Below are 15417 nucleotides of genomic sequence, written 5' to 3'. Positions count from 1 at the left end.
AACCCACCACAACATAAGGAATAATTAAACACCATAACAAACTCCGGTATAACACCAAACCTCAAAGCACAATGAAGATAGAAGAATGAAACAAAACAGAAACAAATAAAAACAAGAGTCTCATTGTTGGTATACATACACACAAAAACAAAGATAAAGGCATCATGTCATACAAACAAAACTCACCATAATTGTTTTTCAACACCGCATCGAATAGCGAGAGAAGAGAAAAAATTGTCGAAGAAAAGAGAGAACTATTGTCCAGTTGACAAAAACTATTTTTGGATTTAACAAAACCCAATTGTTGGAATCACAATACTACATTTGGAATTTAACAATATCTTTACTATACATATTTTGCTCTTCGAATATTGTTGGATCAATCATATTTTTTTCTCTGCGTGTAGCCCGTATCACATGCCCTGCTTTCCATCATGTCTTCGGCTTGTTTACTCCATCAGTTTATTGGCCTTACCACTTTTCAGGAACCGTAAAGGTGCATTTTCATGTGCCTCCCTAGTAGGGGTATTTTTATCTGTTCTTATGGCGAGTCGCCGATGTATTCATTGTTGTTGTTGCAACAGTATATTTATTATATGTTTGTAAGCTCCTTCTTTTGCTTAATCCAGCTCTGGATCTATGTATGTATATCCAGTTCCGTTTTTGAGATATAAAAATTCACATTGGGACAATGCCTGCTTATAAAACAATGCCATGACAGCAATGACTTAATATAAACTTACATATACACTGCCGCTCACTTGAATAGAACCCTCCTGCAAAATTTTTTCAACCTTCAATTTTTTCCGAATTATACAAGATATGAAGTTTTTAACTTTTATTATATTTAGCTTCATGTGTTTGGAGTAAACTTAGTCATTCATTTCCATTCAAATCCAATTTATATAAAAATTATACAAGAAAAACAAAATAAAGTAAAAAATTGGAGTAAAAAATTTGGCTCATTTGAATAGAACCCCCCTTTAAAATTTGCGAATACAGAAAGATTGTATTAGAATATCGATGCATATTTACTCTATATTGAAAACGAAGTACTTTCATTACTATTCAGTAAAAGGATATCCCTCCTGATTAAGGATACACCCGTATATCCAGCTTTGGTAAGGATTCTTTAAATTATCAGGTGCAATGCCATACAAAGCTTGCTTTTTCTGTCAACAAGTTTATTTTTGGAAGCGTACTGTCTCCTAGAGTCGTATATTTTACGCTTAAGTCAATTCCATACAGTTTAGAGAACATTTACCACTGTAGAATATGGTGGCCCCTCCAGGATATCCGCATTTCTATTGAAATCTTTAAGTTTTGATGACTCGAAGTGTACAAAAGTTTATAAAATCGTGATGAAATTGTCACTCGGGATATCCGAAAATGTTTCTCAATACTGGAAATACCTGTTTTAGAAATCCTTTGTTAATTGTCGTGCTCATGAACTAAATTGACGCCCAAGTCCTTGATAATTAGTAATGCGTTCCAGCACAATAAAAACACATTCATCGCTACAGAAACAATTTAGAAGATGGTCTTCCAATCAATAGAAGTGAAAATAATAGTTATAGAGTTATGCAATTGTTTACTTAATGAGGAGAGTCCTTAATAATTATGAAGGACTTGGGCGTTAATTTCTTTCACCCTAAATGCGCACGACAATTAACAAAGGAGTTCTTAAACAGGTATTTCCAGTATTGAGAAACATTTTCGGATATCCCGAGTGACAATTTCATCACGATTTTATAAACTTTTGTACACTTCGAGTCATCAAAACGTAAAGATTTCAATAGAAATGCGGATATCCTGGAGGGGCCACCATATTCTACAGTGGTAAATGTTCTCTAAACTGTATGGAATTGACTTAAGCGGAAAATATACGACTCTAGGAGACAGTACGCTTCCAAAAATAAACTTGTTGACAGAAATAAGCAAGGTTTGTATGGCATTACACCTGATTATTTAAAGAATCCTTACCAAAGCAGGATATACGGGTGTATCCTTAATCAGGAGGGATATTCTTTTACTGAATAGTAATGAAATTACTTCGTTTTCAATATAGAGTAAATATGCATCGATATTCTAATACAATCTTTCTGTATTCGCAAATTTTAAAGGGGGGTTCTATTCAAATGAGCCAAATTTTTTACTCAAATTTTTTACTTTATTTTGTTTTTCTTGTATAATTTTTATATAAATTGGATTTGAATGGAAATGAATGACTAAGTTTACTCCAAACACATGAAGCTAAATATAATAAAAGTTAAAAACTTCATATCTTGTATAATTCGGAAAAAATGAAGGTTGAATAAAATTTTGCAGGGGGGTTCTATTCAAGTGAGCGGCAGTGTATATCTCAAAAATGGTACAACCCAGAAAAAAATTATAAAAACCAATCTTGTAATGAATTTCCACTGCTACGACATTCTATCCACCATACGGTGATTAGGATGACTCTCACGGTAAGACCCTAGCAATTACTGCAACGAAAGTATAACATTGTATTGCTGTACCGGAAGAATCGTTGTCTCCTCATGTAGATGGTCCACTGAAAACATGAGGATGCATCCTGTTCCTGTTCTCAGGGCGGCATTCTGACAGGTTTGAATATTTTCCATCCCGTTACACTTATATTTGCGGACCACGTTGGCGCCGCATAGCATACCACAGGCCGACTAACGGCGTTATACGTAGTCAACAAGGTTTTTTTATGTGTGCACCAAGTTCTAGCGGCTAGGGACTTGAGGTCTGTGTTCCTACATCTCAGCTAGTCGCAGATTGCTTTGGCATGTGCAGACGACGTAAACATGCTGTCGAATGTGATCCCTAGAATCTTGCGGTAGGTGGTGGTCGGAAATCTGCTGCCATCGACCATGACATTCAACTCAGTGCTCACCTCTGTCGTCCATGTGGTGAACAGAGTGGCAGTAGATTTAGTGACGGATATTTGCATATTCCTTGTTTGAAGCTGTGTTTATAGAACTTTCTGAAAATAGGCCAATTAACTTTCCCATGAGTTATGAAAACTCACTAATTGGCCTATGCGGCGTTCAGAGGTGATGAAATCGGGCGGTCTGGTGATGGAGACAATTATGGGGAGATGGTCTGACCCAAGAGAAACGACGGGTTTGCCAGCTAACGTAATTTGTCAGACCAGCTGACACGATGGTTATGTATGGCGAACAGTGAAATCTCTGCTGATTCTGGTAGAGGCGTCCTTGTTGATGGTTCAAAACGTAGAGCTATCAAACTGCTCATGAAATCCACATTTCCTCTTTCATACCTCGGAATGCATTTCAATTAAATTGTAAAAAGGATGGCTTTTCGGGGATTTGAACATCAAGGGCTGGTGTTAAGTGCTGCGTGTGCGGCTGCTGTTGAGGGGACTGTGGGGGAGTCGTGCATTCAAATGACGACGACTCACTAGGGTTGTTTCTGTCGTTGTCTCTCGTATGGACGAGTCCAGAAGAGGCACCCACTCCCGGCATCTATTGCATCTCGCCGAAGGTTGAGTGTGGTGCGACGACGACTCACTAGGGTTGTCCCTGTCATTGTCTCTCTCATGGAAGAGTCCAGAAGAGGCACCCAATCCCGGCATCTAATGCATCTCACCGAAGGTTGAGTGTGGTGCGTGCGGATGTAAAAACTAAGCACATTCATATTGGTCCTGCGACAAACGAATAAAAACATGCGCATACCGATGTGGCAGCCTCTGCACTGTGGTCGAACTTGTATGGGAAGAGCGGCCAAAAATACTTCCTGATCAGATATCAATACGAAAATTTCAGTAAAAGCTAGTTTAGCAACACAAATAAAAAGAAGCAAAAAAAATCAACATAGGTTCAACTTTAGGTATGGCCCCCACAGAACGGTACCCCCTGATTTCTGGCATTTTGGGGGTCTTGACCACATCTTCCAATGAAATTGGCTACACTTTGGCTATCGGTATTCCCTAGTGTTATAAAACCTTCATGCAAATAATCTTTGAATTGGGTCCACGTTTTGATAGGGTCCCCATATAATGGTACCGCCCGACTTTCGGAATTTTGAAGGTTTTATATAAGTTATTAATTCGAAATGGCCGAAATGCCACTTAATGTTTCCTGAAGGTAGGTTGCACAAAAAAGTTGTCGATAAATGTAGGTCCCCCTTTGATGTTGTGCCCATAAATCGGTACCGGCCAATATTCGGTTTTTTTTAATGTTCTAGCCGTAATAATCAATCAAAATGGCTGAATTTTCCAAATTTTACATTGAGCACCACATTTTGACGTATCCTTCTTATAACTAAACCGCACAATGTCTCTTCTACATATTTAAAAATCTGAAATGTATCACATGCACATTTGAAAAAATGACAAAAACACTCTGAAAAACACCCTGATAGTTTGAAAATAAAATCTTTAGACTACTACTGATATTTTAAAAAGAATTTCGTTGGGGGGAAAGAGGAGGGAACATAACTAAAACTTTACATGAAATTTAATTATACTGAAGAAATGACAATACAAAAGTTCTTCAGCCAACACGCGCATTCAATAATGAATCCCAAAAATTAACAAACACAAAACTGTTAATACATTGTTTTTCAATATTCGAATTAAATTTGGTCAATATAGAGTTCATTTAGATTGATATTAATATTTTACTTTCACCTAACTTTTGCATTAAATTCACCTCGACCTGCTAAAAGAGTACAGTAAGAAGTAATCCATAACACATTTATTTTAGAGAAATTTAACATGTTAGGAGTAGATATGAACACATTTGCTACCAAAAATTAGACTTTCATTTCTTTAATTTTGGCCAATGGCAGCGACCACTGTGCGCTGGCCGGAACAGGGTTGTTGTGTGGTTCCGTTCCATAGATCTTTAAAATAATCGGACGCTGGGGTCTTGGGCGTTGATATCGTCCTTTACTGTCAAAAATTTCCGAAATTTTTAAATGTATTTGTCGCTTGTTTTAAAGTTCGATCCAGCAGGATGTGAAACTACTAAACTGTTCGGAGAGGATCTTTGTGAGGACAGCGTATAAGTAAATGTCATCTTAGACAGGCATGGCTTGGAAGGAAAGACTTACGCATACAGTCGTATCACCATTTTGTGGGTGGGACGTTGTTGTTGTAGCAACGCATATATGTTTGTTCGAATACTTTATTCAACTATCTGGTTCTGATTCCTCTGTATCCATATTCGAAAATTCTGCAACCTGAACTAGATTTATGAAGGCTAAAACCACTCGTGTTTACCTTGGCAGCTGGCGTTCTTCTGCTGCGATGGATGGGGGATAGTCTTCTGCATAGTACTGCATTCACCCTATTCATTTGTACTGACTGTGCAACTGAAGTATGAGTGCTATCAAGCATGCCTGATAGGATTGTTGCTCTAGAAGTTTTCGTGTATACTTTATACCTTTGGACCGTTCTCTCCAGATCATGAAGATCTCTCCTGACGTGCTTGGGTGGGGGAAGTCAGTGTGCCAGGTTTGAATATTCTTCCACTGCTTAGCGCTAATATTTGCATACCACACTGGCGCCGCTTAGCTTACTATAGACCGGCCCATTTCATGATAAGAAGTCAACAAGGCTTCATTTTCAGCACACAAGTGCTGCCGGTTAGCGACTTGAGAACCTTGTTCCTACCTCTGATCTTGTAGCAAAGTGTTGTGGCTTGCGTGGACAACTTAAACATGCTTTCGAACGTTACATCCAACATATTGGGGTAGTTAGTAGTCGGAATCAGGACACCATCGACCAATATGTTCAGGCTGAGCCTCATTTCATACATCTAGGTATGTAATAGTGTGACAGTATATTAAGCTGCGGTTATGTTCATATTCCTAAGATGGAAGAACTGTGCTAAGTCACATATGTAATCGACGGTAGAACCCTACGCCAAGATCGTACAATCATCCCCATACGTTACGAACTCTATGCCATCTGGAGGGTGTGGGATTTCAGAAAGGTATTATCCCGCCTTTGGGAACACTCTACGGATTTTGGACTTCTTATTTCTGAACTCTGCAAACGAGTGGTGTCCATATATACGTATACTTCATTATCCAGCGTTTCAAAACGCGGCTGGAGGGAAGTGTTCCGAAAATTAATTTCAGCTACCCAAGAATCTGAGGAAATGTTCATTTTCTGAACCCTTGTCTCAGCTTTTCCATGGTTTAGTAATGTACGGCGTTCAAAGGGTATGGAGTCGGGTGGTTTGTGAACATAGACGATGATAGGGAGGAGTATGGTCTAAGCCAGGGGAAACGACGGATTGTCAGGACACTTCATTTATCAGGCCGAACTAATGTCGGGCATATAATGCAAGGCACGGCTTTTCATCGGAGGTTGCACACATTCATTCCATGTATGGGTCGCTAGAGTCAAGCTTAAGCGAGATAGGTCTGTACTAGACAGACGCATGTATAAGGAACGCAATTCCTCCTCTTTTGACTCATAACGTCCATTATTTCGCTGACTTTGTTGCGGAGACCGTTGCAATTGAATTGCAGGAATGAAAATTTTCAGGGTAGCATTAGATGCTACATAAGTTGTTGTTGGGGATACAGGGAGATGTTTCGTATTATGAATACGAAGTTGAAGACACGCTGAAAGATGCTCTGACGCAGCAACATAACTCCTGTCGCAGTAGTCCAGGAGATGACTAAGACCCTGAGCAGCCATCCATTACACCTCACCGAATTTGATATATGGTGGTTGCGGATCTGGCAAACGGAAAAGATCCACGTTCCGGGGTTCTTTTCTATCCCGGCACGGACCAGCTTATAGTTTCGGTAATTAACGAAATTTTTCGGTCCAATGTTGTTTTTGCAACTGCGTGCGTGTGATGGAACCGGTGTGTTAAAATAAAGAAAAAAAATGCAAAATGCGTGTGTTTTTTCTTTGAGTTGGGTTTTAAAGAAGTATTGCCAATTTGGGTTTTAAAGAAGTATTGCTAATTTGGGTTTTAAAGAAGTACTGCCAATTTGGGTTTTAAAGAAGTATTGCCAAGCCAGCTGGCGCTCACGCTATGGCCTTGATCCACATAGGGATCAATGCGTTCTATCTACATATATGTATCTTGAAGCCTTAAATAGTCAAATAGGACAATCATGGAACTTAACCACGCTTGCTTCTTCCATAAAAATAGCAATTATGTACTAAAATGAATAATTTTTATTTATTTTGCCTATATGTGCATACATACAATATTTTTAAATAAAATAATCAAAATTTATTGCACATTTACAATTTAAAATCAAAGGAGATTTTTTCTCCATTCTGATATTTCTCAAAGTTATCTTTGATCGTCTGCTCTACATCGATTGTGTTGAATTTCTCTTGGATACGCATCTTAATTGGATTCTCTAAAGCTTTCATTATTTTGATAACGCAACAGATTGGGCAAAACATAAACCACAAATTCCATAATGTAATCCAATGTACCAGCACCATCACATCGCACTTGAATGTTACCCAAATCGATTTGCAAATCATTTATTTGGGACGTTTTCTGGTATCCAAGGATTGACTTACATCGACGGTCAATCGTATGTATTGCAATGTGAATTGAATGTGGCCAACGCGCGACACAAGCCCACCATTTACTTCCCATTGGCCACCGCCAGCTATTTGTTGAGTTCCCACTGTAACCTCTAGGAAAATTGTATTATTCTCCATGGAAGCAATAACATCACCATGCCTGTAGAAGGTCGATAGGCCATGAATCCATGTATTTGACAATAGCATACCAAATACACCCATGGTACGATTGTAATCGGGCAAACGGAAGGTATCATATCCCATTTCTCTGATCTGCTTACGTCCCTCAGCAATAGCCATGTCTAGGGGACTTATGGAATTAGGCAATAGTCGTTCACCCATTAATTTAGCGATATTTTTATCGATATCTTCTCTACGTTTCAAATCGGCTTCTTGCAACATGAAAGGTTTCATGGCATCAAATACCAGATTAGCACTGAATTAACAATTCCCTGAAACACGGTACCCAAGCAAGTGGTCATCTCTTTTAACATCTAATGTTGCAACACCTGAAAGGGGAGGAAAACAAAAGTTGTGAATTATTTAGCAAATTTTTGGATTCTAATTATAGAATATCAGCCTACCAGACTATAGTACAAAGTAGAAGAAGTAACAACGATATTTACCTGTTATTAAAACCTTTTTGAGAATAACAAAAAATGGTCCATTTGCTTTGTTTATTTTTTGTTGTGAAATGTTGATGAGACGTGAAGATTCCTTCGAGTCAATCCGGTGCATATAACCGGCCGTCGTGGGATTGGTGGACGGCACATGGAGTGCTCAGTTTGTGTATGTATGTTATCCTGTCAGATGGTGCCAAATAGTTGATGCGTACACATTACTAGTCTGTCTCCTCTGGTTTTAAAGAGCTCAACTAGAGCTCGGTTCAAGAGCCTATCTTGATTTATGACTGTTTTCTCAGCATTCCGTCTGGTCGGTATACATTCAATACTAACTATCAGCTGGAATTGGTTAAGGTTTGTGCATCGCTCTTTCCATACACTGACCTCACCATATGCATCTGTTACCAGACTATCCCTACAGGAGGTTGTGATTGTACGAAAGTATTCGAAAGCCATTTTCGGTATTATGAGGATTTTGGCTACAATTTGTAACCAAACTAGCTGTATTTAGACATTTGAGGTTCTTAGTGTTCTCGATACTTTTTCACTAAAAATCGTCAACATAGTTCCAGCCTACGCATAGCCTACGTACATACATATAAGGGTACTTCCAGATTTTCGGTATTTCGAAGATTTTAGCTAAAACTTTTAACCGAACTAGCCGTTATTTGACATTTGAGGTTTTTAGTGGTCACGAAACTTCTTCACTAAAAATCATCAACATAGGTATATGTTTTGATATAGCCCCTATATAACGGTGCCTCCCTATTTTCGTTATTTAGAAGATCTTAGCTACATTGTTTGATGGAACTACTAGTAATTTGACATTTGAGGTTCCCTACAGTTACAAAACTTTTCCACCAAAAATTGTAAGATATATAAAGGTTTTTAAATTAGATTATTTAGGTACCCGTGGTCGAAAAATGTTGGCACCTAAATAATGGACAGGGATGGAAACTCATTATTCCATTTGATATTTTCAGGAGGAGGGTATAAAAAGCCGGACCGAACTTAATGACTTTTTAGTTGTTGACATTACCATGATAAAGCCGAACAAAGTTATACCTTTGCGCTTTCTCTAAGCCTTGGTTAAAAATATAAAATAACACAAATGCACCAAAGCTTCGAAGAATGACTTTATTACAATATCACATGACATTTCAATACCGCTACCGCAGACTGTAATGTATGTCGAATATTTGTTTTTGTCTGTTTCATTCGTTTGAAATTTTAGCTCTCGATGCCAAATAGGTTACTTACTAGAGGACAACAAGAACAACTACTACACATAGCACGAGAAGTTCATTTGTTCATCCATACATCAGATGATGCTTTAAAGGACTACCTATTACTGATATTTCTGTACGAAATACACGTTTCCCATCAAGCTCTTAACCCGTTCACCAACAACCAGAACAAACAAATGGTGACCGGCATAGGCAAAAAAGCGAAACTATAACTTTTCGACTTTTGTATGAAGTACGATGACTGTGTTCACATTGTGGTCTACCCTGTGTATAAAGGAAATTGGATACTTTGTAGAACACAATGAATTTAAAAGTAAATCTTCTAAGCAAAAAAATATGAGAAGGGCGACACACAGTAATACACTCAAGGAAAGGCCTCGTTCTAGAGTTAGTATGACCAAATAATGTGTTAATACCAACTAACCCATAATTTTAACAAGGCCATGTCCAAATAAATAATTAGTTATTTACTACACTTTTTTAATGTCGTTACCTTGGGAACGTCTGATTTGTCGAATAACACAATAAAACTTGTTACACCGTAATGAGAATAATCACTACTTTGCTTAGTATGAATAATCCATTATTTTTTGCTACTGGTAATGTAAGGTTCTTATTAATATTACTTTGTTAAGGCTGGATCAGGGACAGTAGAATGTTGTTCAGATTTCAAAAATAAGAGCAGAGTACTCACGGTTCTCTTGAACGAACTATGAATGGAATGTGCTTACTCCTGGGAAGTTTTTGCGGATTCTGGAACTACAATGTTCATAGTTGAGAAAAATCAATAAACCAAACAAATCGCCGGAGCGTTTTTTAAATAAATCGCAATTCCAGTTGTCATTTTTAGGGGGTTTTTAGGTTTTCAGATTTTGCTTGGAAACCACAAATCCGATCGAAATGGATTTAGGGAAAATATTGTAGCTGTGAAAATTCTCTACAAGATTGTCCTTTATAATGTTTTTGTGGATTTTACCATTTTTCAGATATAGAAGTTAAAACTTTGACAATTTACTGAATGTCTCCTTATAAAACAAGGTCATGGCTGCATTTCCCAACTTAAACTTATATATCTCAAAAATGATACAACCTAGGAAAAAATTACGAAAGCCAGTCTTATAGAGAATTTTCGCAGCTATAAGATTTTCTCTATTCCTATTTCGATAAGACCGTTTTTAAGCAAATCGTGAAAACCTAACCAAAAAAGCTAAAAATGTGACCTGAACTTCAATATCTCAAAAATGGTATAACTCAGGAACAAATCATAACGGTCGATCCTCTTGAGAATTTTCACAGCTACAAAATTTTCCTTTGGCTCTATTTCGATAGGACATGCGGTTTCCAAGCAAAATCGCATAAACCTAAAAATGTGAACTTTGGCCGCGATTTATTTAAAAATCCTTCCAACGATTTTTTTCTTGTTTTTGGATTATTCTCATCTATAAAGATTGTAGTTTCAGAATTCGCAAAAACTTCCCAGGTGTAAGTGCTTTCCATTTAAAGTTGGTTAATGACCACCGTGTACTTTCTTTAAAATGTTTTCAAACGTGAAATTATTTCTTTCGGTAAGGTCATTTTGAGGTAAGGACGTCAAAGCATTTTCTTTGAGTGTACTCTTGGTCTCCATTCGCTCAGAACATTTGTAGCTTCGTACCACAGCCAATGACCTGGAATTGTGTACAACATTTTATTGTTCAATCACCATTCTAAAAACAGCTTCAATAAGTTTCAATTTTTTGGTATATATTTTTTTCTTCTTTTTGTCAATTTGTTGTCCTCCATTTCAAAGAGATTTAGATTTACTCATCGTTTGGTATGCTATTTTATGGCTGTGTATGTCAAGCTGTTTCTATCCCTTTTGCCTGGTAATATCTATGGGTTGTAAGAAGTTAATACCTATCATACAGTTATGGGACATTGATGAAGATTTTTTTCAATGGCTAAAAGTTTTGCAAAATTTTCAATAACGATTTTATTGAAGGGTGAACAGCATGTGTTTAATGTTAGGTTTATTCAATATAACTGGAGTTTTACTTTAAAAACTAAAGGGTTGTTTCACTTAGACGATTCGAACACAAATTTGGTCAAACTACTGTCTTTACAGTGTTTTATTTAACTTGTTTTGTGTCCGTTTAGTTCAAATCTAGTAACTCATTTTTTTGAAAAATATTTGAATTGTTTTTATTTTCAATCAAACATTTTTTACAACAACAGAATTTTCTTAGTAATTCGAATGAAATTGAATTCGAATCGTCTTAGAGAAACAGGCCATGAAATTCCTAACCTCCTCCAGGACTACTCATCTCCCGTCTACTAAATGATGTACTCAGTGAAAGAACATTCAAACCTGGAACAATGATACTCTGAGCACTGCAACAAGGTACCTCATCATGACACAAGTGGCCGTATTCATGAAGTGGCGAAGATTTTAGCGGTGCATTAGCACAACAAAATTCTACCAAAGTGTGAAACATCAAACTGATTGCTTTGTTACAGGCACATCCTCCTGTAGATATCAGCAAGGTAATTTGTGTGTGCTCAGGATGTGGATAGAACAGTTTTCCAAACTGTTGGTGTCAGAAAGTATCGAAGACGGCGGTCAATTCAATACCATCTTCTGGGATTGAATCTGTGGTATATCCAACCAATGTATACCGTCCAGCCAAGATGAGGTAAAGACAGCAATAAACCGGCTCACGAAAAATAAGGCAGCAGGAGCCGGTGGCTTACCAGCCGAGCTGTTCAAAATCGGAGACGACACGCTGATAAATTGTATTCATCAGCTAATTAGCACCATCTGGCAGGAAGAACGAGTACCCGACGATTGGAACCTGAGCATACTGCGCCCTTTCCGAAACAAAGGAGATAAGACTCCCTATTGCCTACAAGATAGTGTCAGTGATACTGTGAGAATGACTAAAGCCTATAGTCAACAAAATAATTGGGCCATACCAATTCAGCTTTAGACCTGGCTAATCCACGATTGACCAGATATTTACCCTGCAGCAAATGGAGAAAACCCAGGAGATGCAGATCGACACCTACCACCCTTTTGTCGTTTATAAAGCAGCCTTCGACAGATCCCAACGTTCAAAGGTATTCCAAGCCACGTCTGAATTTAGTATCCTTGTAACGTTCATTCGGCTTTGTAGAATGATATTAACTGATACTCAGTCCTCAGTTAAAAAGAGGAGTACCAAAAGAGGTTTCAGACAAAAAGACGGTCTCTCGTGTGACTTATTCAACATTCTGCTGGAAAAGGTTATACGAGATGCAAAGGTCAAAAGAAGTGGTACAATATATACAAACAGCCATACGTTACTTGCTTATGCCAATGACATTGACATCATGGGTCGATCGGTGAAGGAAGTAACTGATACCTTGGCAACAGTCGAAAGGGAATCTCCTAAAGTGGATCTGGCGGTACACGGCTTGAAGACCAAGTTGATGGTGTCGACGCGCAATGCGTCCATAGAGGTCGGAACAACTGTGAATGTTGGTAGTAAAGGACTTCGTCTACCTTGGCACCGCCGTAAACACAACAAAAAACATCAGTTGTGAAATAAAAAGAAGAATTATATTGACCAACATATGCTACTTTGGCTTAAGTAAGCAGTTTAAGAACAAAACCACATCTAGTCAACAAAAATAACGCTTTACAAAACACTGATACTACCCGTGCTAATGTATGGCTCCGAAGCATGGGTACTTGCTCAAGCAGACAAGGCAGTGCTTAGTGTGTTTGAAAGAAAAATTCTTCAAAAGATCTATAGACCAATCTGAGTTGATGGTGAATATCGACGTCGTATGAACCACGAGCTGTATCTACTATACAACGACATCAGTATAGATAAACGTATCGAGATGCAACGATTGCGTTAGCTAGGCCATATCGTGGGAATGAGGGATGATGAACCCACTAAAATGCGTATAAATACGTGCCACATGGCGGTACTTGCAGATTTGGCAGTCCTAAGCTTAGATAGAGCAAACAAGTGGATGAAGAGATCAAAAGACGCGGAATTCCAGAAAGCAAAGCAACAAACAGAGAGAACAGTAAAACGCTGGTTTCACTAAAGTGGTTTTAGTGAAATTAAGATCAGGGCAGTGCAGCCACCTCTATTTATATTGGACCCGAATTGACAACACAATACTCAACACGTAGCTCGCTTATAGACTGCGCCGTACGATACGCGGCATATGTTCAACTGCCCAGCTTAACCCACTCCCTATTCGGTATGGGTGCAGCAAGTTCATGTTGCAGAATTGTTATGTCTGAACACAGATCAACCACAGTCAGATAACTGGCAACCAGTCGTTATCTCTAGGCTTCACCCCTATTATCATCCCACTTTAAACTTGTTGTTTTTAAATTTGAAAACAACAAATATGTGATTAAGCTTGACTTACATACAAATAGTAAGTAAAACACACATCTCAACAAAACTGCCAAAGTGAATCCGCAAAAACTTTCCAGGTGTAAGCTCCTTTCATTTATAGTCAGTTCAAGAGCACCGTTAACCGACTAACCTTTGACCGCCCTTCTTTTCTGAACCACGAAAAAGGTGTTTGGCAAAGGTTCAGAGCATCAATCACCGCTTCAGAGAGCTGCCCAGATCCTCAGATACTCGGGTAGCTGATAGAATTTTTCGGGACATAATCACAGCTGCAGTCTGCTGCATACCTGTTGGTCGAATACGGGTCTAGCAAATGAGTGTACTGAGCTTCGTCGTACGAACCCCGCAGACTCAAAAGTTAGGCAATTTACTCTGAAAGTCAACACGCTAGTAGGCGAGCATCAGCGGAACCGAAGCGATGCAACATTGGTACTGGATTAAGTATATTGTGGGCAACGATTAAATCACTTTCGAAGCCGGGATACACGACACGACTGTGGCAGATCCTAAGGGGTGCGCGCATTAATATAACCGACAGTTTATAGATCATACCGATACTGATAGGCCGTGTGCTACGCCGGATAAGAGCCCTTTTAGCAGAGAAAGTACCACGACAATTTACAATGAGCGATGCTGCAGCTGTAATCGTTGGATCCTGATTTAGCAAGAGTCCTCAACCTGTCGTTTGCCACCCATATTGTACCAGAAGCCTGCAAAGTTGGAAGGGTGGTCCCGTTAATAAATCAGGGGCGAATCGTACAGGCAAATTTCCCGCTGTCGCCTGTAGCGAAGCTTCTGGAGCCATGATGTGAAGCTAGTTACCAGTTTCCCAACATTAGCTTGGACTCCGGAAAATGCACACTACCACATCAGCATTATACGCCATATCCACACATAGCTGGCGAGAAGTGAAACAGAGCAAGCCGTGCGACCGGACATTTATGATGGTATCGAAGGCCTTCAAAACCGTCAACCATGCCAAGCAGTTCGAAGACATAGGGAAGACTACATGAACAATGTATATGTTTGGACGTTTGTCTGTGCTATCTTCGCAAATGTTTAACCTTTAAGTCTTTGAAATTGCATTCCCTACGGAGAGCATGTAGATTAAATATATTTGAACATAGCTGACTTAGTACAGTTATTCCACCTCAGAAATATAAAGTTTACCACTTGTATCCTGATTCTGACAACTAACTACCTGAAGTTATTTTGTGTAAAATTCGATAGCATGTTTAGTAGGAGTAGGAACAATGTCGTCAAGTCGCTGGTCGGCAGCTGACATAGAAACCTTGTTTCGTGGTAAGATACTCGACACCAATGGTATGTCTCCATGTGAAGACGAAAATTCCACCGGTACATTAGCACAGCATAATGCTGTCAATGCATTATCACCCTGATCATTTCTGCCACAATCTTGTGGACATACTTCCCCCATACAAGTACAAGATGGCTACCAACAACAACTTTCCTATGCCCGCGGGCATACGACACACACGTACACTGTAAACACATTCGTTCGGTTAATGCATTGTTTACGTTTCCACTCACACTAGCGCATGTTATAATCTTCAAATGTGTGTTTTTGGCCATCACTGATCTAGAGC

At 38.7% G+C, this 15417-nt stretch overlaps 1 pseudogene; it reads right to left on the bottom strand.

The window, feature by feature from the left end:
• Positions 1-7237: 7237 nt before the first annotated feature.
• Positions 7238-15043, bottom strand: LOC141392379 (uncharacterized; annotated as a pseudogene).
• Positions 15044-15417: the final 374 nt, after the last annotated feature.

Source organism: Musca autumnalis, unplaced genomic scaffold (assembly GCF_047663935.1).
Source record: "Musca autumnalis isolate F117 unplaced genomic scaffold, ASM4766393v1 scaffold_2, whole genome shotgun sequence".
Taxonomy (NCBI): domain Eukaryota; kingdom Metazoa; phylum Arthropoda; class Insecta; order Diptera; family Muscidae; genus Musca; species Musca autumnalis.
Note: the sequence above shows the minus strand (reverse complement) of the source record. Positions and strands in the feature narration are given on the sequence as shown.